Source organism: Aquarana catesbeiana, linkage group LG01, assembly GCF_042186555.1.
Source record: "Aquarana catesbeiana isolate 2022-GZ linkage group LG01, ASM4218655v1, whole genome shotgun sequence".
NCBI classification, from domain to species: Eukaryota; Metazoa; Chordata; class Amphibia; order Anura; family Ranidae; genus Aquarana; species Aquarana catesbeiana.
Genome location: NC_133324.1, coordinates 83,238,300 through 83,262,503, shown reverse-complemented (window position 1 = coordinate 83,262,503; position 24,204 = coordinate 83,238,300).

The window sequence follows — 24,204 nt, the reverse complement described above, 5'->3', positions numbered from 1 at the left end:
CTCCTATCAGTGCAGCCATCAGTGCCTCCATCAGTGCAGCCATCAGTGCCTCATATCAGTGCCTCCATCAGTGCAGCCATCAGTGCCTCATATCAGTGCCTCCATCAGTGCAGCCATCAGTGCCTCCTATCAGTGCCTCCATAAGTGCAGCCATCAGTGCCTCCTATCACTGCAGCCACCAGTGCCTCCTATCAGTGACCCCTATCAGTGCCTCCTATAAATGCAGCCTATTATTGACTCTTATCAGTGCAGCCTATCAGTGCCCCCATCAGTGCAACCATCGGTGCCCCCTATTAGTGCAGCCATCAGTACCTCCTATCAGTGCAGCCATCAGTGCCTCCAATCAGTGCAGCCATCAGTGCCTCCAATCAGTGCAGCCATCAGTGCCTCCAATCAGTGCAGCCATCAGTGCCTCCAATCAGTGCAGCCATCAGTGCAGCCTATCAGTGCCCCCATCAGTGCCCCCATCAGTGCCGCCATCAGTGCAGCTATCAGTGCCTCCTATCAGTGCAGCCATCAGTGCCTCCTATCAGTGACCCCTATCAGTGCAGCCTATCAGTGCCCCATATCAGCATCCTATCAGTGCCCCTATCAGTGGTTCCTATCAGTGCAGCCTATCAGTGCCTCTTATCAGTGCAGCCTATCAGTGCCTCCTATCAGTGCAGTAATCAGTACCTCCTGTCAGTGCAGCCATCAGTGCCTCCAATCGGTGCAGCCATCACTGCCTCCAACCAGTGCAGCCATTAGTGCCTCCTATCAGTGCCTCCTATCAGTGACCCCTATCAGTGCCTCCTATCAGTGCAGCCTATCAGTGCCCCCTATCAGTGCCTCCTATCAGTGCAGCCATTAGTGTCTCCTATGAGTGCAGCCTATCAGTGCCTCCTATCAGTGCCTCCTATCAGTGCAGCCTATCAGTGCCTCCTATCAGTGTAACCTTATTAGTGCCTCCATCAGTGCAGCCTATCAGTGCCCCCTATTAGTTCAGCCATCAGTACCTCCTATCAGTGTAGCCATCAGTGCCTCCAATCAGTGCAGCCAATCAGTGCCTCCTATCAGTGCCTCTTATCAGTGCATCCTATCGGTGCCTCCTATCAGTGCCCCCTATCAGTGTAGCCTTATCAGTGCAGCATCATTAGTGCAGCCTCATTAGTGCAGCCTCATCACTGAATTTAAGCATACTGTTTCCTTAATCCTTTTCTTGTTTTTTTTAGATCATTTCATAACCCTTAAAATAATAAAGTGCTTTAATATAAAGTTATCAGCCAGGATCTTTGGTCTCCAACTCTGGTTCATCTATGTCTGCCTCCTACACATTGCCTATCATCATAGTCATAGGCATGGGAGGCTAAAGGGTATGGGCAAGAGCTTGCAAATATGAAAGCTAGTAGTGTATTTGGTGGTTATGGGGCATAATAGGAAAAAGCAGTCTGGTGTATAAAGTATGCCAGAGGTCTAGTATGAGTTAGTCCAGTTGCAGTTTATTACTAGCCACAGACTCAACTGAAGCCTTCCCAGAACCTAAAATGGAAGATAGGACATCAGACTGCAATCAGTAATAAAACAAATGATCACAGAGTGTAAAACCTTACATTCATAAATTTTAGGTTTGGTATTCCCATAATATATGGCATACACCTAGCCATTATAAAAGCTCTTGCATAATAAGTTAGAGCCTGTTGAAAAAAATGATGATCTAAGAATATATAAGAATATGTCATCTCTTGGCAGAAGTACAAATGTGGTTAGAATTGAACCACTGAACAAGAATTAATGCAGGATTTTCCCAGTTGAAAATGTCCTTGATGTGAAAGAACTAAAAGTGCAGTGAGATTACGCTTATTGTGTGAATGAGACTGTGAAATGCCCCCAGCTTTATGCTATATAAAGACCCAATAATAGCAGTCACGGTATCTGTGTACATTGTACACACACATTGCAGGTTTATTTAGTAAAGCATTGAAAAGGGAAATTATTGTTCAAGTAACCCATAGCAACCGGACGGTTTTTCCTTTCCTGGACCCTGCTCAGAGATTGCTGGCTAGTTCTTATGGATTGCTGTGCTCACCAACTTTACGCTTTGAGTTTCCTTATTAAAGAATCCCAATCCATCGAACAGAGTATGAGAACTGTTGCCGACTATGCCATTGAATTCCGTAATCTGGCAGCAGAGGTTGCATGGATCAACGAGGCCGTGGTGGCTGTTTTTTCTCATGATCTCTCGGATACCATCAAGGATGAGATAGCAGCCTGAGATATACCCACTGAGCTGGAGAAGTTGATCACGTTTACCATCCTCATTAACTCCAGACTCAGAGAAAGACTCTCTTTTAAGGAGCACTTGCGGAAGCCTGCTGTATGTTTGTCTCAGAGCTTTGAGTCCCACCCGTGCCTCCCTCACCTCCCATGCCTCCTGGTACTGAGTCGATCAGTGAAGGTGAACCCATGCACTTACGTTTCATGTGTCTCTCTGCGGATGAGAGAACCTTTAGGAGGAGGGAGAGATTGTGCCTTTATTGTGGCCAGGCAGGTCACTTTTTGAAGTCTTGTCCTACCCGTCCAGGGAACGCTCGAACCTTGAGGTTCTGTCACGAACAGACCTTAGGTGGCGTTGTTTCATCCCCAGTTATCCAGAAGGATAAGCCCCTGGTTTCGGTCACCCTTTCTTCGGCTGAGTCATCCATCGAGATACAGGCTCTAATCGACTCTAGGGCTGCAGGCCTGTTCATTGATGCTGCCTTTGTATCGAAGCACTTGATTTCACTGCAGCTGTGTGACACTCCACTTGCCATTTAGGCTCTTGTCGGGAGATCTCTACAGCCTGCCCATGAGACTCATGAGATGGTTCTGTTGTCTATGGTCGTAGGGACTCTTCACCATGAGATAATCCAATTCCAAGTTATTTACTCACCTAAGTTTCCACTGGTTATTGGTTATCCTTGGTTACAGAGGCACAACCCCTCTTTTGATTGGCTCCGTGCTGAGGTTCTCTCCTGGTCGCCACAAGGCAGTAAGACATGCTTCCAGAAGATAGCCAAGGTCCTGGAGATGAGCATGGGAGGAGGAGACAATGGAGCTTGAGAGTAGGAAGTCTTGAGAGGAATGGAGAGGACGGTTTGGATGATATTTGGAGACAAGATTGGTGATGTAGCTCGGAGCAGAGTTGTGAATGGCTTTGTATGTTGTTATTAGTATTTTGAATTGGAAGTCAATGTAGGGATTGGCAGAGGGGTGTAGCAGACACTGAACGGTAGGTAAGGTGGATAAGTCTGGCAACAGCATTCATGATAGACGGAAGAGGGGATAGCCTATGGAGAAGTAGGCCAATGAGCATGGAGTTGCAATAGTCATGGCAAGAGATAACAAAGGAGTGAATGAGTAGCTTGGTGGTTTCATTTGTTAAAAGGGGCTTATTCTAGAGAAGTCACAGAGGTGAAGCCTACAAGATTTTGACAACGATTGGATTTGGGGCTGAAAGGACAGGTCAGAGTCTAGGATTACACCCAGTACCCTGGCATGAGGAGAGAGATTTATGGTTCCATTTTGCTGGAAAAGTCATGGACATGGACACGGGCTGGGGTGGGGGGAGGGTGGGGGATATTACCAGCTCGGTTTTAAAGAGATTTTGTTTAAAGAAGTGGTACAACATGCATCCACATTAAGTTTTTCAATTCATTTTTGAAAACTGGTTTCTGGCAGCCCAATGGGTACATTCAATACAATGTCATTAACATTACTGTATTGGTTATTTTACTTTACTATGTTTGAAGATCTCTAAGGAAAACCTATTGAGAGGGATGCTATTGCTAACCACCTTCTAAAAAAAGTTTCACATCTAAATTAGCTCCTACAAGAAGCAATAACGTGCAAAAAAATTTTTAGCAGTCCCATGGGGATGCTAAATTGATTTATTTTCTTAACATTATCATGGAAAGCTGCCCAATCTGCCTAATCATAATCCGCCACTAATTATCGTTCTTATAATAATATGAAATATAAAATTGAGCATGTTTGTATACTATATTTCCTTATGTACCTTACCTAAAATGTAAATGTCAGATGTGTATATTGTACTAATATTACATTAATCATTTGCAAATGGGAAAAAGGCATGATTTAAAAACAGCATATGTATTCTCAGCAACAATCATTAACAATAGAAAAAGGGTGCAAAGACCATTCTTATAATAGCACAGAACTAGTTTGGCGACTTTTGTTCTGTAGCTGCTTTTCACATGGACGAGTTATATCCAGGGCACTAAACACTTATTACTAGGAGTCATCTCAGGTCACTGCTTGTCACATTGACTGGTCCTGGTCACGCTATTCTATTCTATGTCTATGCTTAATGCTACATGACAAAATATCCCCATATAAGCTTCGCTCCTGTAAACACGCTCTGCAAACATTATTTGTAATGTATTTATTTAAGACGAACTTTTCTTTCTTTGTCGTCCTTTAAATAAAAGATGAAACTATATGACAGCACTAGATAGGTGATTGAAGTATACATAATTTTTGGAGCACTGCCTAGATTATTGCTAATTGGCTACATTGGGTGAATACGCTATACAATTTTTTTAAATTCCATGCTCTGAAGAAACTTGATTTCTGAGTGAAACGCATCAGCATGACGCCATCACGTTCTGCAAAGTGAGGGCACTGCTAGCTTTTCACAGACATTTCGCCATCCAACACTCCCGGATGTTCAATGGTGGACGGAAGTGATCCCTGGAGGTGAGCGGAGGCTGCGGTGTGAGATGCCAGAAGTACATGCTGCACACTCTATACGCTGTCTACGGTGTACACGCTGCACACACTGAACCATGAACAGACCCTCTCTCCTTTTGAGTGCGAGGACGAGGTGACTACATCGCCTTGATGGCTTCAGATGGCTATTGATAACCTGGGAATCGGGAGCATGGTGAGATGTATTTACAGTATGCTGTTCCAACTTGGCTGGGAATTGACTATTTTTCATACACACTCATCTTGCCGTCTCACTTGCTTTTGTGGAAAACGCACCTGAATCATACATTGCTCCCCTGTGAGTAGAGACCATTCAATCCTATACATCTGCCCCTCCTCTACTATCCGGATTGCCCCCCCCCCCATCCCCTTTTTCCCCCATTGGGAATCTATCAGGGTATACCTACTGCCATCTCGGGACTGTTTACCCATTGGATCACACTTTTACATAACAGACTGCTAAGATCTGTGAAGTAGCATTCCTCTCCAATATCTCACTGAAAAAAATCAAGCGGACAGCTCTATCAGTATTGTGAATTACCCCCTCCATAGTTAGCACCTATAGATTCAGTGATCCATGTGGTATGAATGTGGTGGTTGAATGTCTGTGGTAGCTACTAGTGTCCACTTGTCATATTTTTTAATCATGTGGTGGAGGTAATATTTTATTGTCACCAGTGTTTATGTGGAATTGTAATAAAATTATTATATTTTTGTTAATACTGGTAGTTTCTCATTGATTAATCACTTTGGACTTTGTCCACTCTTTTACTGTATGCTGTTTTTTTGATTCAGAGGAACACACCTCCGATTCTATAGATTATTGAGGGTGACGGCGTCGGTAGCTGGGTTGAGAACATTTTTATTAATTATGCCGTTCCTCCTTAGCCAGCAACTATACAGGTGTAGCTTGAGTGACAATTTTATCTTCATTATTTCTTATTTTTTAAATCCCAACCTAGCTAAATAAAAGCAACCATGCTTAATGGATTTTTAGCATGTTTAGATTACATAGATCATTACACTACTATTATTACATTATTGTGACACAAACATGCAAGTGAGAACAATGACATAACAACAAGATGAAGGAGGACTTCTCACCTTCACGTGCTTCCTCAGACTTCTCACTAAGAAAGGCATTGGACAATTTTGCTACCTTTAGGTAGTTCTGTCTGGTCTTATATGATCCACTTTGTGAACCTTTCATAAAATTTTTTACCTCTTTAGGTGAACTTGCTAGTAGAAACCCTGTGAAAGAAAAGCGATACTCACCTTTCTGGGGGGGGTTCTTGACTCTCTTTGTGATCTATAGTGGCCACTGTTATCTGATGCTGGATGTGCCAAATAGTAGTGTCCCTCAATACAGAACACAGTAGTGATGTAGGGGTTGACAAGAGGAACCAAAGCATGCAGTGGGGGATACTCTATCTGGCAAACCTAGAAGTATCGAATCGGATGGCCGCAGAAGCTGTAGCTAATTAAAAAAGCAAATAATACATTTTCTACCTACTGGCATTTCTCTTCTTCTACAGAGTTATTCTGCTCTAACATTTGCCAGCATGGTTCAAGGTCACTTTAATAGCAGCTGTACAGGATGATCATGGAGTACAGAAAGGGTTCAAAATTATGAAAATTTGGAAAAGTGCAATAAAAAGTTTGTCAAGTATAATTCCAAACATCCGCTTCCTTTGAGACCATGCTATTTATTTATTTTTTTGTTACCTTGTTCCTGGGGCAAAAACTCTGTGACCTTATCACCAGGTTTATAACATTTTTGCAGAGGTAACTTTCTTTAGATCAGGTCCAAATAACATAAGCACACCCCTTAGAACGATGTTTTCCAACAGCCCTTCACAACAGACATGTGTGAGCAGGCTCTTGGACATCAAGGCTGCAGAATTATTTTGCTTGAAAATATATCATTGCGTGTATGTTAAGAGGGACAGACAGGGATGAGGGATTGGAGGAGTTTTGTAGTCCAGCCGGCAGGTCTTTTGGGATGCTTGGTGGGATTTCAATGCAGAAAACGTGTAGGAGGGCTGGTAGAGGGTACATTGGGTAGTAGTCAAGTTCTCCATGTTTTCCTTTTCGTTGGGCGCCAAGCAAGGGTCACATGTGGGGCCTACCCCAGGGTAGGTTTTCCTTGGCTATGCTAGGCACTTTGGATAGTGCCTTACACATGGGGTACCTTTACTTGAACTGACGACTGATTCCTAATAGACTCTCTTGATGTAAATATATACCACCATGGACACTAATGCACTTAGGAGGGACATGCAGAGCCAATGCCCTCTCCAATTGTCCAGAATATCACCTCTATCTCACTCCCAGTAATGGTATGGGGCCCCGCTGTGCACCTAGCATAGACCCTATGCATATGCTTCGCTTAACTCTTCCTCTTCCATACCTGTGCACAGGCTGAAGACCTCTATGGTGCTGATCTGCTCCCATTGCTATGGCAGATGTATCTGCTCATGGAGAAAGTGCTGACAACAACTTCTCCTGCAAAAGGCTATCCCAGCTGTCACATGTACATGCTTACAACAGGTTGCTAGAGAAATCTTTGTTACCCTTGATAACCACTTATATCTTCACACTGTATTAACTCTATTACCAATGTCTTCACACCCCAATGTGTATGAATGACCCCTTGAGTAACTTCAGACCATTCAAAGTCAAAGTTTCAAAAGCTTTACTTAAAAAGCTTGGCAGGGCAGTCAAAGAGAGGCAACAGTCTTTCCCTAAACTAATTCCTAAATCAGACTTATAGCTGCCCCAGCATACCTGCACAGGACAGTGTCCATAACTGGTTGGGTGCATGATGGACACTCAGGATTGCCATCTTCAGGGCAGACTGCAGGTCTCAGCAATCTACCTATGCTGTTAAAAGGAACCTGATGTCAGATGTTCATTAGTTGACAATCCAGTCTCGGCATATTCAGCAGACTAGCATGAAGGCAACAGTACTAGCAGCAATCGATCTCTCTCATTCTCAAGTTCCCCCCCCCCCCGTGTTCGGACCCCTGTTCCTTGCATAGAACCAGTGGGTCAGATCCAGAAAAACCGGCAAAGAAGGAACCCGGGAACATAATTAACACTAACCCTCTCGACTAGGGCAGCATAAAACTCTACCTGCCTACAAACACACTGTTTGCGGCCCAAACAGAAAGCTAGAAGCTCACCGGACTGGCAGATACGCAGGTATTTTTCTGCACTAACAGCATTTATATTACATAGGGAAATGTGCATGTATTGAAGAGATGTACTGAATGTTTTGTTTTGTTTTTTATTTTGCTCACTGTCATACACTTGCCTACCGGGCACTTAACCCCCTTCCTGCCCAAGCCATTTTTCAGCTTTCAGCGCTGTCGCACCTTGAATGACAATTGCGCGGTCGTGCTACACTGTACCCAAACAAATTTTTTATCATTTTCTTCACACAAATAGAGCTTTCTTTTGGTGGTATTTAATCACCGCTGTTTTTTTTTTTTGTACAAAAAAGACCAAAAATTTTGAAAAAAAAAAGTTTTTTACTTTTTTTCGTCAGTAAATTTTGTAACTAAGTAATTTTTCGCCTTCACTGATGTGCATAGATGAGACGGCACTGTTGGGCACTGATAGGCTGAACTGGTGGGCATTGATGAGGCGACACTTATGGGCACTGATGAGGCGGCACTTATGGGCACTGATTAGGTGGCACTGATGAGGAGGCACTAATGAGCACTGATAGGTGGCACTGATGGGCACTGTTAGGTGGCACTGATGGGCACTAATAGGTGGCACTGGTGGGCACTGATAGGTGGCACAAATAGGCAGTACTGATGGGCACTGCTGGGTGGCACTGATGGGTGACATTGATGGGCATTACTGATGGGCATTGATTGACAGCAGTGATGGGCATTGATGGGCAGCACTGATAGGCGGCACTGATTGCCAGCACCGACTGACATCGCTAATGGGCACTGATTGGTGGCACTTGTGGACAGTGGTGGGCACTGATTGCTGCCACTGGTGGGCACTGATAGCTGGCATTGGTGGGCAATGGTGGGCACTGATTTGTGACACTATTTTACAATATTGTAATCAGGGCACTGATGATCAGTGCCCTGATTACATTCCTAGATGCCGCTGATCTTCTCTCCTCGCCACACACTCTGTTAGTGTGAGGCGAGGAGCGCTTATTACCGGCACTTCCTTGTTTACATGTGACGGGCTGTGATTGGACACAGCCAACCACATGGTTAAGGAGCCGCGGACGCGGCTCTTTACAGAGATTGGGGTCGTGCCGTGTCCTAGCCGCGGACGCACGAGAGCGCCCTTTCTGGGACGCTGTCATATGACAGCGTCCCAGAGCGAAAGCCGCATCACCCCACCGTCATTTGACAGTGGGCGGACGGCAAGCAGTTAACCAACTTAATTTAGTAGCAAATTTGAATAAGTATATTTTATTTCCTTGTTTTTTCATTGGGAATTCATAGTAAAAGTTAGAAAAAATTAGCGGAATGGTAAAGCTCAAAGAGAATGTATGCGCTTATTCCCCTTTTGATGCTACATTGTAATGCATGCAGGGGAAAATTGCATAAATTGTTCGGACAACATTAAGATACAAATAAGTTAGGTTGCTGAGGGCACAGATCAGCACAATGGTGGCTATTTCACAGGTCCACAATCACTAAAAATTTGAATGACAGTGTGCTAACTTATGTGAGGGTTTGCACAGTGAACACAAATATCATCCAGATCATCCAACACCATTGTTGTAACTTGGGAATCAATCCTAGGGAGGAAATAATTTTATTCACTATAATTTTCATTCAACTCAACACACAGCCATTAATGTCTAAACCGCTGGCAACAAAAGTGAGTACACCCCTAAGTGAAAATGTCCAAATTGGGCCCAATTAGCCATGTTCCCTCCCCGGTGTCATGTGACTCGTTAGTGTTACAAGTTCTATCGCTCTCACTCTATCATACTGGTCACTGGAAGTTCAACATGGCACCTCATGGAAAAGAACTCTCTGAGGAGCTGAAAAAAAGAATTGTTGCTCTACATAAAAATGTATGCCATAGAAGATTGCCAAGACCCTGAAACTGAGCTGCAACACGGTGGCCAAGACCATACAGCAGTTTAACAGGACAGGTTCCACTCAGAGCAGGCCTCACCATGGTCGACCAAAGAAGTTGAGTGCACGTGCTCAGCGTCATATGCAGAGGTTGTCTTTGGGAAATAGACAGCCTGTCAGTGCTCATACTCCGCACACTGCACCAATTTGGTCTGCATGCCTGTTGTCCCAGAAGGAAGCCTCTTCTAAAGATGATGCACAAGAAAGCCCACAAACAGTTTGCTGAAGACAAGCAGACTAAGTACATAGATTACTGGAACCATGTCCTGTGGTCTGATGAGACCAAGATAAACTTATTTGATTCAGATGGTGTCAAGCGTGTGTGGCGGCAACCAGGTGAAGAGTATAAAGACAAGTGTGTCTTGCTTACAGTCAAGCATGTTGGTGGGAGTGTCATGGTCTGGGGCTGCATGAGTGCTGCTGGCACTGGGGAGCTACAGTTCACTGAGGAAACCATGAATGCCAACATGTACTGTAACATACTGTAGCAGAGCATGATCCCCTCCCTTTCGGAGACTGGGCCGCAGGGCAGTATTCCAACATGACAACGACCCCAAACACACCTCCAAGACGACCACTGCCTTGTTGCTAAAGAAGCTGAGGGTAACGGTGATGGACTGGCCAAGCATGTCTCCAGACCTAAACCCTATTGAGCATCTGTGGGGCATCCTCAAATGGAAGGTGGAGGAACGAGGAGGTTTCTAATATCCACCAGCTCTGTGATGTTGTCATGGAGGAGTGGAAGAGGACTCCAGTGGCAACCTGTGAAGCTCTGGTGAACTCCATGCCCAAGAGGGTTAAGGCAGTGCTGGAAAATAATGGTGGCCACACAAAGTATTGACACTTTGGGCCCAATGTGTGACAATTTTTTTCAACTATTATGCCGCATAAACACGATCGGTAGGGATGAGCTTCGAGTTCGAGTCGAACTCATGTTCTACTCGAACATTGGCTGTTCGCAAGTTCGCCGAACAGCGAACAATTTGGGGTGTTCGCGGCAAATTCGAATGCCGCGGAACACCCTTTAAAAGTCTATGGGAGAAATCAAAAGTGCTAATTTTAAAGGCTTATATGCAAGTTATTGTCATAAAAAGTGTTTGGGGACCCGGGTCCTGCCCCAGGGGACATGGATCAATGCAAAAAAAAGTTTTAAAAACGGACGTTTTTTCAGGAGCAGTGATTTTATTAATGCTTAAAGTCAAACAATAAAAGTGTAATATCCCTTTAAATTTCATACCTGGGGGGTGTCTATAGTATGCCTGTAAAGGGGCGCATGTTTCCTGTGTTTAGAACAGTCTGACAGCAAAATGACATTTGGAAGGAAAAAACTCATTTAAAACTACCCGCGGCTATTGCATTGCCGACAATACACATAGAAGTTCATTGATAAAAACGGCATGGGAATTCCCCACAGGGCAACCCCGAACCAAAATAAAAAAAAAAAAATGATGTGGGGGTCCCCCTAAATTCCATACAAGGCCCTTCGGGTCTGGTATGGATATTAAGGGGAACCCCAGCCAAAATTTAAAAAAAAAATTGACGTGGGGTTCCCCCTAAATTCCATACCAGACCCTTCAGGTCTGGTATGGATTTTAAGGGGAACCCCGCGCCAAAAAAAAAAAAAAAAAAACAGCGTGGGGTCCCCCTAAAAATCCATACCAGACCCTTATCCGAGCACGCAACCTGGCAGGCCGCAGGAAAAGAGGGGGGGACGAGAGTGCGGCCCCCCCCCCCCTCCTGAACCGTACCAGGCCACATGCCCTCAACATTGGGAGGGTGCTTTGGGGTAGCCCCCCAAAGCACCTTGTCCCCATGTTGATGAAGACAAGGGCCTCATCCCCACAACCGTGGCCGGTGGTTGTGGGGGTCTGCGGGCGGGGGGCTTATCGGAATCTGGAAGCCCCCTTTACCAAGGGGACCCCCAGATCCCGGCCCCGGTGACCCCGCCCCCCTCTGACGCACGGTGAATTGACGGGACTTCCCTGTGACGTCACGGGGAATGCCACAGGGAAGTCCCGTCATGTCCCGTGCGTCAGAGGGGGGCGGGGTCACCGGGTGGCCCCGCCCCCCGTTATTTAAGAACCGTCAGACGAAGAGACGCCGTCACACAGCGGGAGCCTCCCTCCATGCATGGATGCGGAGCGGCCCGCAGAAGAAATGAAGAAGGAAGAAGAGATGAAGAAGAAGAAGAAGAAGAAGATGAAGAAGAAGATGAAGATGAAGAAGAAGAAGAAGATGAAGAGAAGAGCGGGAGCCTCCCCCCTCATGCCATGGGTGCGGAGCGGCCCGAGGAGAAGAAGATAGAAGACGCCGCGGAGGAGATGCTGGACGAGAACGCCGGAGGAAGAACCAGAAGAGCCAGAAGAACCAGAAGAAGAAGAAGATGAAGGAAGAAAGAAGAAGCATTTAAATAAAGGAATTGTCAAAAACTGTCTCTTGTCATTTTTAACATTTTTGACAGTTTTTTAGTGAAATGGTAGGGGTAAGTAACCCCTTACCATTTCACACAGGGGGGGGGGCCGGGATCTGGGGGTCCCCTTGGTAAAGGGGGCTTCCAGATTCCGATAAGCCCCCCGCCCGCAGACCCCCACAACCACCGGCCACGGTTGTGGGGATGAGGCCCTTGTCTTCATCAACATGGGGACAAGGTGCTTTGGGGGGCTACCCCAAAGCACCCTCCCAATGTTGAGGGCATGTGGCCTGGTACGGTTCAGGAGGGGGGGGGGGCCGCACTCTCGTCCCCCCCTCTTTTCCTGCGGCCTGCCAGGTTGCGTGCTCGGATAAGGGTCTGGTATGGATTTTTAGGGGGACCCCACGCCGTTTTTTTATTTTTTTTTTGGCGCGGGGTTCCCCTTAAAATCCATACCAGACCTGAAGGGTCTGGTATGGAATTTAGGGGGAACCCCACGTCAATTTTTTTTTAAAATTTTGGCTGGGGTTCCCCTTAATATCCATACCAGACCTGAAGGGCCTTGTATGGAATTTAGGGGGACTCCCACATCATTTTTTTTTTTTAATTTTGGTTCGGGGTTGCCCTGTGGGGAATTCCCATGCCGTTTTTATCAATGAACTTCTATGTGTATTGTCGGCAATGCAATAGCCGCGGTAGTTTTAAATGAGTTTTTTCCTTCAAAATGTCATTTTGCTGTCAGACTGTTCTAAACACGGGAAACATGCGCCCCTTTACAGGCATACTATAGACACCCCCCAGGTATGAAATTTAAAGGGATATTACACTTTTATTGTTTGACTTTAAGCATTATTAAAATCACTGCTCCTGAAAAAACGGCCGTTTTTAAAACTTTTTTTTGCATTGATCCATGTCCCCTGGGGCAGGACCCAGGTCCCCAAACACTTTTATTGACAATAACTTGCATATTAGCCTTTAAAATTAGCACTTTTGATTATTCATGTTCGTGTCCCATAGACTTTAACGGTGTTCGCGTGTTCGAACGAATTTTTTTCCTGTTCGCATGTTCTGGTGCGAACCGAACAGGGGGGTGTTCGGCTCATCCCTAACGATCGGAAATTCGGCCAGCAAAAGACGGATGAGAACTTTTGGTCAGAAAATGCGACCGTGCGTATGCTCCATCAGACTTTTGCTGGCGGAATTCCCGCCAGCAAAAGATTGAGAGCAGGTTCTCAATTTTTCGGTCAGAAAAAGTTCCTATCCGAAATATCAAACATCTGTACAAATTCCGACGCGCAAAATTCCTACACATGCTCGGAAACAATACGACGCATGCTCAGAACCATTGAACTTCGTTTTTTTCAGCTCGTCGTACTGTTGTACGTCCCTGAGTTCTTGACGGTCAAAAGTTCAGAGAACTTTTGTGTGACCGTGTGCATGCAAGGCAAGCTTGAGCGGAATTCCGTCGGAAAAACCATCCAAGTTTTTTCCGACGGAAAATCTGCTCGTGTGTACGTGGCATTAGGCAAAGTCCATGGGAGCTGAATCCCTTCCATTTTTAAAATGTACTGTCAAAGTGTTAGACAGCCCGTGATTTCAGTCTAAAACCCACAAGGACCCACAAGAACTTCCAGTGACCAGTATAAGAGAGTGAGAGCGATAACACCAAATTTAACACACCTGCTCCCCATTCACACCTGAGAACTTGTAACACTAATGTGTCATATCACACTGGGGATGGAAAATGGCTAATTGGGCCCAATTTGTACATTTTCACTTAGGGGTGTACTCACTTTTGTTGCCAGCGGTTTAGACATTAATGGCTGTGTGTTGAGTTATTTTGAGGGGACAGCACAGGAGCCTCTGATTTCCTGTTCCATTTTATAATGGCACTGGGACAATAAGCATTTCTCCCAGCACCATTTTAAAATGGCCCCAAGGACTCAATTGGTTAAAGTCTTTACATGCAGTGTATGCATACATGAAAAGCGGAGCACCTTCCATGCCAGCAAAACACTTGTGGGATCAGGCAAAACAGTGTTGTCAGGCAGAGAACAGAAAATAAGTTTGCAATGAGATAAATGAGAAGGGTAAGGTTGTTCATATATCAAGACAACTTTGCTATAGTAGACTTTTTTCAGTTTTTAAAATTCTATGGGCAGCTTTTTTTTACAAATTCATGTTTTAGATTTTTTTGGTATGTTGTGTAATATTTTGTGTTAAGCAGGGATAGTTAAGAAGAGATGAAAATCTCATTAAATTTTCATGATGAGAGTGACAGAAGGTTTGTAATACCTGGTGCAAACAAGGTCACTGAAACAAGTGACTTCACATTCACATTTGCCTAAAAACATTTGTCTGTAGCAAACCTCTATGACACAAATTGTTTTGTACAAACCAAAATAAGATCTGTCAAAAATTCTGAATGAGCAATTACAAAGACTGTGCTAAAATGCAATGGAGATGTCAACTAAAGTATAATCTATGCAATCGATCCTCATAGCTGAGATCTTCTATCCATCTTATCAATATTGTTGCCCTTTGTTGAACTCCTTCTAATTCAACAATGTCTTTCCTGAGGGTTGTTGACCAAAACAGAACTGCATATTCAAGATGAGTCTGAACCAGTGTTTTGTAAAGGGGTGGATTTATTGATTTGGAATGTTTGTCTATTTAAATGCATAGCAGTATTTTGCTAGTCTGTGATCTACAAGCATCCCCAGATCCTTTTCCATTCGTGATTCCCCCAGGGGAGCCCTTCTTAACCACTTCAATACCAGGCACTTAGACACCTTCCTGCCCAGGCCAATTTTCAGCTTTCAGTGCTGTAGCAATTTGAATGACAATTGCGCGGTCATACAACACTGTACCCAAACAAATTTTTTATCATTTTGTTCCCACAAATAGAGCTTTCTTTTGGTGGTATTTGATCACCTCTGCGGTTTTTATTTTTTTGCGTAACAAATAAAAAAAGACTGAAAATTTTGAAAAAAAACAAGTTTTTCTTTGTTTCTGTTAAAATTTTGTGTAAATAAGTACGTTTCCTTCTTCAATCATGGGCACTGATATGGCTGCACTGACGGGCACTGATACGTCAGCACTGATGGGCACAGATGAGGTGGCACCAATGAGGTGGCACTGATGAGGTGGCACTGACGGGCACTGATGATGGGCACTGATAGGCGGCACTGATAGGTGGCACTGATGGGCACTGATAGGTGGCACTGGTATGCGGCACTGATGGCCACTCATAGGTGGCACCGATGGGCACTCATAGGCGGCACTGATGGGCACTCGTAGGTGGCATTGATTGGTACTTATGGGTGGCACTGATGGGTACTTATGGGTGGCACTGATAGGTGGGCACTGATGGGCACTGATGGGCACAGATGGGCACAGATGGGCACTGACAGGTGGCCCCAATAGGCACTGACAGGCACAGAAGACACTGATTGGTGGCACTGAATAAACTGATTGGTGGCATTGCTGGGCAGACCTGAAACATGTTGGTGCCAATCAGTGCCAATTTGTGGCCACTGATTGGCACAGATTGGGCACATTGGGCAATTGTGGATGGCCATGGGGTACATACCTGGCCATCCACATGTTGCCCCTTCCCTGGTGGTCCTAGTGGAGATCCCTGGTGGTCCAGTGTGGTGATCTGAGAGGGGGCTGCACTGATAAACAATCAGCGCAGACCCCCCCTGTCAGGAGAACCACCGATCGGCTCTCCTCTACTAGCGTCTGTCAGACGCGAGTGAGGAAAAGCCGATCAACGGCTCTTCCTATTGACATCGTGATCAGCCGTGATTGGACACGGCTGATCACGTGGTAAAGAGCCTCCGCCGGAGGCTCTTTACCAAGATCGGTGTAACGGTGTGTCAGGCTGACACACCGCTCCACCACTTGCCGCGATGCGCGGCGGCATGTTTCCTGCTGGACGTCATATGATGCCCAGTCAGGATAACGGAACCACTTCGCGGACGTCAATCCGCTATAGGGCGGGCCTGAAGTGGTTAATGTGAATTTTGCATGTGTATTTGTGGCATCCAGGTACATAATTTTACATTTCTCAATATTGAACCTCATCTGTCATGTAGCTGCCCAACCTCCTATTTATTAAGGTCTTCCTATAACAATGCTACATCCTATTATGAAGTTATTTCCCTGTATAATTTAGTATCATCAGCAATCACTGAAATTGATCAATTGATTGTAATCGATTCCAACCTCTATATCAACAATAAACAATTTGAACAGCAATTGCCCCAAGACAGAACCCTGAGGCTCACCACTCACAGCTTTAAATCATTCAGCTTTAAACCATTCAAAGAGTCATTTATTACTGTTGTCTGGACTCATTCATGTAAAGAGTTTCCTATACATGTACTGCATATACAATTTCATTAACTCCAACAGACCTTATTTTATAGATTAAATGTTTATATAGTACAGTATTAAATGCCTAAATCTAGATAAACTACATCCACTGGACCTCCACCATCCATTTCTCATTTGCTTCCTCATAGAATGATAACAGGTTGGTCTGATAAAAATGGTCTTCCATAAATTCATGCTAGTTTTCACTTACAATATCTTTGTCACTGACAAATTTCTGTATACAGGCCCTTTCCAAACTGCTTACATACTATTGATGTTAGGCTAACTGGTCTGTAGTTTCCTGATATACATCTTGATCCCTTTTTGTAGTTTGATACCACATTTGCTCTACACTAATCAGTTGTTATCATTCATAGAGACATAGATAGAAACATAGAAAAGTGACAGCAGAAAAAGACAGAGTAGTCCAACGAGTCTGCCCATTTTTTTTTTTTTGTTTTGCTTTTTTGTTTTTTTTTATCGTTTTTTTTCCATTAACTTGTCAGACTATAGGTCTATGTTTATCCCAAGCATGTTTGCAGCCATTTACTGTTGACTGTCTCACTACCTCTAATGAAAGTTTATTCCAAGTATCAACTACCCTGTATGGGAAAGACATATACAAAGAAGTCAGTCAGTATAGTCCAGAAACATTGGACTATACTTACGGATGATCCTAGAGTCAACACTTTTGTGTCCACCAATCCCTTAATTATGCACAAACGAGCTATTTCAATCACGGATAAACTCATTCAGAGTGAGTTCAGAAATGAACAGAAAAAGAAAAATCACTGTCCAGTTTTTGGTTTGTTTTCATGAGGACACTGTTCACATTGCTCCCTGATACGACGAGAAAAAAAATTTTGTCTGCCCAATAGGGCAACCTTTAAGGTGTCACATTTTGTGAACTGCCAAACCCGCGGGTGTATTTTATGGTATGTGAGTGCGGGGCATACTATATAAGTAAGACAAAACAGGAGTTCTGGCGTCGGATGTCCCAGCACCTTTACAGTATGCAGATTGGAAACCGCCATCTTCCAAAAATGTCAGCATGTACGGCATGTCGGCAGACATGCTGTACTTGAACATAATTATAAGGTACCCAAAGTCTCCTTTACTGCACTCGATCGAGTCCATATTCCCGATCGAGGAGGAGACTGGAATAAAATCTTGCTACAACATGAGCAAAGATGGATTTTTAGATTACAAGCTACCTCGCTCCCGGGTTTAAATGAATCCATTTATTTTTCTCCTATTTTAAGGAACTTCTCTATGGGAAAACTCACTGAATTGTTTACATTCTAATACAGTTTAAACGTCATGATTTTTGGGCTTATTGTGACGCTTTTTATCAATAAACACAATAGTGGGGTGACAGTGCATACCTCTTAAATATCTCTTCCTTTTTATATTTGAACATTATATTTAATGTTTAACAATAAATGTAAAAATACAAATAATAATATTACTTTTGACAGTTTTCATGCTTATATTATTATATGAGCAAGTTCATTATTGTTATGCTTTTTATGAACAATTTCCCTTTCTGTCTCCTAAATATTCCTGTTGTCCCTCTGGTCATTGCGGTTCCCTCTGGAGAGGCCCTTCATGTACGTCTTCCCGGCAGCGGGGGGCATAGATTTTTGTGCTCCATTTTGCTCCACTAGGTGGTCGATCACTCCCGTACGTTGTTGCCACTCGCGCGGGGTTCCGCAAGTGCGCGTGATGTCATCACGTTGCATGTTTGCGGCAGAAGTGACGTCATTTCGGGGTTTCCGCCTTCCGGGACGCAGAGGGAGCCACACGAGGCATGCCTTATAGCGGCCCCCTTCTCGGCAGGTCAGGTAAGTGGGGCTTAAGTACAGCACCTGTGGCACATCTTGGATCTATTTCCCAATTAATTGCACCTATATAACCATGGAATAATTGCGGATCATGAGTTGATCCCTTTCATTCCAACAGGATGGTCAGACCTTTTCTCAGCACCTTTCAAGTAAGCCTAAATTTAATTCAATTACTTATTTATGCATGACCTCTGCAATATTGTGCCAGGCTATGCGTCATTCACAACAACTCACCTATTCTCTCTCACTCTCTATAATAGAATCTTTCTTTTTGGCTTCAGTCTTTGTTTACACACAGAGTCATAGTCTTACTATGTTAATTCTTTCTGGCTATCGCAGCCTGGATAATGCTTGGATAATGCCTTTATCACCTCTTTAGCAAGGTAAAAATATAATTATCTACATGTGTTCTACACTCAGTTTGTATTTTTTTTTATATATTTCACTTATTTCTGATTGTGTCACTTTCACTTTTTTATGCACTTACATTTCTCATCATTCCTCCTCAGTTTCAGCACTCTCACATTTCATAACTACCCTCCCTCTCACATGTTCCATTCCCCCCTCCTAATTCCTTCATTCCCTTTCACCTTTCCTTCCCCTCCTCGCACTGTGTTTTTTTCACATTTTGTTTTCTTTCAGTTTTGTTTGTTTCACTTTTACACCATATGCATCCTCACACCCTGTCACTCCTCCACATTCTCAGTATTTTTTGCACTCCACCATCACTTTTTTTTTCATATCCCTCATTTTTCCATTTTACTTTTCCTTCCTCTTTCTACTCTGTTACTTCTTTCTCCTCTTCACACTGCACCTTTCACATCTTGTTTTTATTCGTTTTGTTTGTTTCACTTTCACCTTTTATGCATTTCTCTACCCTGTCACTCCTTCACACTTTCGTATTCTACCATCATTTTCTTTTCCACATCCCTCACCTTCCTCCTTTTCTCTTTTCTACTTTTTCCTACCCCTTTCTATTATCAGTTTTTGTTTTGTTTAGTTTTTTCTTCCCTTTTTATCACCCATTTCCTACTTTCTGTCCTTTTTTCTTTTCTTCCCTCATTTACTTTTTCACTTATGCATCTTTCCTATTACTTCACCTGCCCTTACTCAAACATTCAACACTATTTAGTCTATTTAGCTGTTTAAATCATTTACTTTTGAGTACATTTCTATTTCTGTCCTAAATAAAACATCAATGAAATATAGTACTATCAACACAGTTCTTGCTGAGAGTGTTCTGACCTCCTGTTTGCAAACCACATTTTTATGGAGTTTGTTTACCATTTTTTAAGATATAAAATTTAATGATATTCTGGATATCTGCTACAGGTGTTGTCCACCCAATCTGGCACGCCCTAGGGGGCACCATTACGTGTGACCTCTTGCAAGCCGTACCCCTCTGGAGGGCCATTTCCTTTGGGGTGCCGTCTGGCCGGAAGGCACACAGGATTCTTGTTGACAGTGTTTAAGGGATTTCTGGTTAGGAGGTTCCGTCCGAATTCACCTCCCATAGGGTAAATATATGTTACATTTGTATTTCATGTAACTATGATTTATAGTCACCTGACATGCGTATGTGTAATGTCTTTTGCAGCAAACTTACCTCTGAAGAAGACCCCAATTTGTACGGGTCGAAACGTGTCATTATACAACTGACATTTTGATATGTAAAGCTATGTATAATTTTCTGTTTGCATTCTATGTACATGTAATGGTTTTTATTCTCCCACCAGAGCTCATATTTTAACTACCATGGTATCATCTTATGTATACTTTAATAAAATATTTTTTCTACATATATTATCTATTTGAATTACTTACCTTGCTGCTAAAAAAAAACCCATTGGGGGAGCCTTCCTATATAGTATCAACTACCCTTTCAGTAAAATAATACTTTCTAAGATTAGTTTTGAACTTCCCTCCAGTTAGTTTGAGGTCATGTTCCCGTGTTCTTGATTTTGGTTTCATATTGAAAAGACTGCCTTCCTGAACCTTATTTACCCCCTCGATGTATTTAAAGGTTTTATTAATGTTTCCCCCTCTTGATATGTTTTATCCCCCAAACCTTTCACCATTTATGTTACCCGTCTCTGGACTTGTTCTATCTTATCAATATCTTTCTGTAAGTGAGGTCTTTAAGGTCTCACTAAAGATCTATATAGGGGAATCAGAATCTCCTTCCTCCTGCTGGTGATCCCTCTAGTGATGCATCCTAGAATTCTATTCGCTTTTCCCACTGCCTGGTTACACTGTTTGCTCCATTTGCAATAATCTGAAATAAGTACCCCCAAATCTTTTTCTTTTGTGGTGGTGGATAACACTGTACCCCCATTGTTGTACCCTCTCAAGGGATTATTTTTCCCTAGGTGCATTAGTTTACATTTAAAAATATTGAACTGCAGTTTCCACTGCTTTGACCAATCTTCCAGCAATGCCTTGCCTAATCATGTTCCATATTACAGACACGTGTAACCAGGGATATCAACCCTATTACACACCTTTGTGTCATAGCAAAAAGACATACCTTGCCCAACAAACCTATAGTTATATCACTTACATATAGAATAAATAGAACAGGACCTAGTACAGAGCCTTGTGTTACACCACGAGTGACTGCTCTCTGTTCTGAGTTTACCCCATTTACAACCACGTTCCAATCAGTAAGGTGTCATTAAAAATTAGAAATAGCAGCTTGGCTATAATTGAGCCAAGTTCCCTAAGGACTTGTGGGTGTAAGCCATCTGGACCTGGTAATTTGTTTACATTACATTTCTTAATATTATATTATGTGGATCTTGTGAGCTGCTATGTTAAACCAATCTTTTACAAAATTAATTTAAAATGTGCTATATGCAGCCGCTATTACCTTTTTACCTTCTCATAAGTGTCAAACTATCATATATATACGACTGGTATAGCGCTGCTACACTCCAAAGTTCAATCCTACAGTATTACCCCCCTCTCAGGTCCCTCACTGGTACACCTGGCCTCTCCCTCCTGCCAAGTGCCCCCACAGCAAGCAGCTTGCTGTGGGGGCACCGGAGCCTCTGCTCTGTGTGTCCATTCAGACATGGAGCCGTGGCTCGGCCTTGACCCCTCTCTCTCCTCATTGGCTCCCTGACTTTGATTGACAGCAGGGGACAGCTGAGTCCCGGACAGCCGAGGCTGTCGTGCTCATCGCTGGAATGAGATGGGGCTCGGGTAAATATTAGGAGGGCCGAAGGGGGCTGTTGCACACAGAAGTTTTTAATCATTAAGATAAAAAACATTCTGCCTTTAGAACCACTTTAATCACAGAGCTATATGTGTGCTGCATTGTAAATAAAAAATGATACTGGTGTACATTTTATTGCAATGTAGCATGTTGGCAGGGGCAATGATCTTGCATATGATGTCATCAGTCGCAGCAGACTCAGAGCCACTTACATAATACATACAGATGCCAATGTGTTATCACTAAACTGGGTTGGCATAGTGTAGGCTGCCACCAGCAGAACTCTTTTAAATTCTGTTAAAAAAAAAGTCTTAAAACAGGACAAAATGCTTTTAGTCAGAACAGACCTTAATTTTTTTGTAAAAAAAAATTCTTTCTTTCCTACATTATGGTGGCAACCCTATCACGCTGGTACAAAACAAGCATGAGCTTGGGAAAATCACATGAAAAACTCTAAAGATCAATTTTTTTTATCTGTTGATTTTTTAGGAAAAAAATAAATACATATACAGTATATATATATATATATATATATATATATATATATATATATATATATATATATATATATATTCACACACGCACACACATGTACACACTTACACATGCCATAGCTCATAGTTAACATTCTTAAATGCCCTTGTGGGTTGTATAATGTGGGGAAGAATTACTAATAGAGAGGCATTTTAAACAGTGCAGGCATTTCATAGTACAACTCATATTTATGGCCTTTTATCACATTCCACAGTCTTGGAGACGTTAAATGAACGTGATTTTGATAGTGTATCTTTCAAAGGTATTAACATGGATTTTGAATACTTTTCTTTCTGAGTATCCTGGAATGTTCTAATGTTGAGAATTTGAGATTTCAAATTGTTCATTTTTTAGTAAGACAGACAACCAAACAGGCTAAGAGTTTACTATATTTCAAGTTGGGAAAGAGCTTCATATCTGCAAATAGGCCAGTTTTACAGTATGTGCGTGTATTCATTTATAGTTTTACCCTTACTTAGAGGGTTGCAGCTTATGCTTTCAGCAAGCAATTCATCATAAGAGCAAACATAATTTGGAAAGGGAGCAAACATAATTTGGAAAGGAGGGGGGGGGGCTTGCCTTGTGCCATTTGTTATAGGGAATGATTGAGATAGCATGCATTGTAAATTTGGGCAGAGGGGTTAGTATATAAAGCCATTGATAGTATACTGTAATTAATGCCAAACTTTTGGAATACCTGTTCCATGTATCTCCAATGGATTCTGTTAAACGCCCACCTGGCATCTAATGCCAGTATTTGAGAAAGGAATTTTTTGATCTCTAGAAGGCAGAATATATTTAGTATTCAGTAGCTTGCCTACTCTTCCCAAAGTCTGCTTGGTCAGGTAAAGTTGTGGGGTGATATTAAGATACCTATTTGAAATTGCTTTGGAGTGAAGTCAGGATTTAATGAAGAAATCAGTTATAAGCTCTGTGGGTAATCTGGCCCTATACCTATTTTAGGCAATGTTACTATAATGTGTTTAAAGTGATACTAAACACACACTGTTTATTTTACATGATCCCTTTTCTATCTGTATGTGGATTAAAAAAAAAAAATCTAAATACCTTTTTTCCTAATTCACATGACCCAGCTCTTTCCCAGCCTGTCTATAGGGAAACAGTGGCAGGAGGAGATTCTATTCCTCTGCTTCTGGTCATATGTTTAAAAAAAAAAAAGACAACCTTAGGAATACAGTGTAAAAGTGAATAATTAATATCAATAAACTGTTTTAAATTGTCATATAAATGCATATTTTTGGCAATAACATGGTGTGTCAAGTTTTCTGCCAGTCACATGCTGTGTTACGCCCCTCCAGTCTGAGTCTTAGAATAACAGGGAGGTGAAGCCTCCATCAATCAAGATGTAATATCCGACCTCCATTCTGTTTAGCTGGTTAGTGGACATGGAGCAGGAGGGAGGGAGTGGGCTGTCATTTACCACTGTGTATACTCTATAGTCAAATGGGCTGCTCAGATGTGATAAGGAGGAAATGCTCAGGGTAGAAAATACACTGAAAACTGAGCATGTGCAGAGCTGCCAACACTGTTCTGCAAAATCCCCAAATGCAGTGGGGACATAGATAGGAGGTGGAGACAGAATAGCAGGATCAACCAGGTTTTTTTGCAGAATACAGAAACCAAATCTCATAATGGCTGAGTGGGTATAAACAGCATGTAATACAACATTTAGTGAGAGTTTTTAATGGTGTGGGTTTAGTGACACTTTAAGTATTTCCTGTGAAAGGTTCCAAAGGATGCAGCTGTGTTGAATAAGCGAGTGAGATATGGAGACATGTCTTTTAATGTTTGTATTATTCACCAGTGAACCTAACAATCCCTGGAGATTTGTAGCTGGGAGTGGTGTCTATCAGTTGATAAATATCTGAGACCGTAAAAGGGAGGTTAAGTGCTGACAATTAGGTAGAAGTATGTCTAAGGAGATTT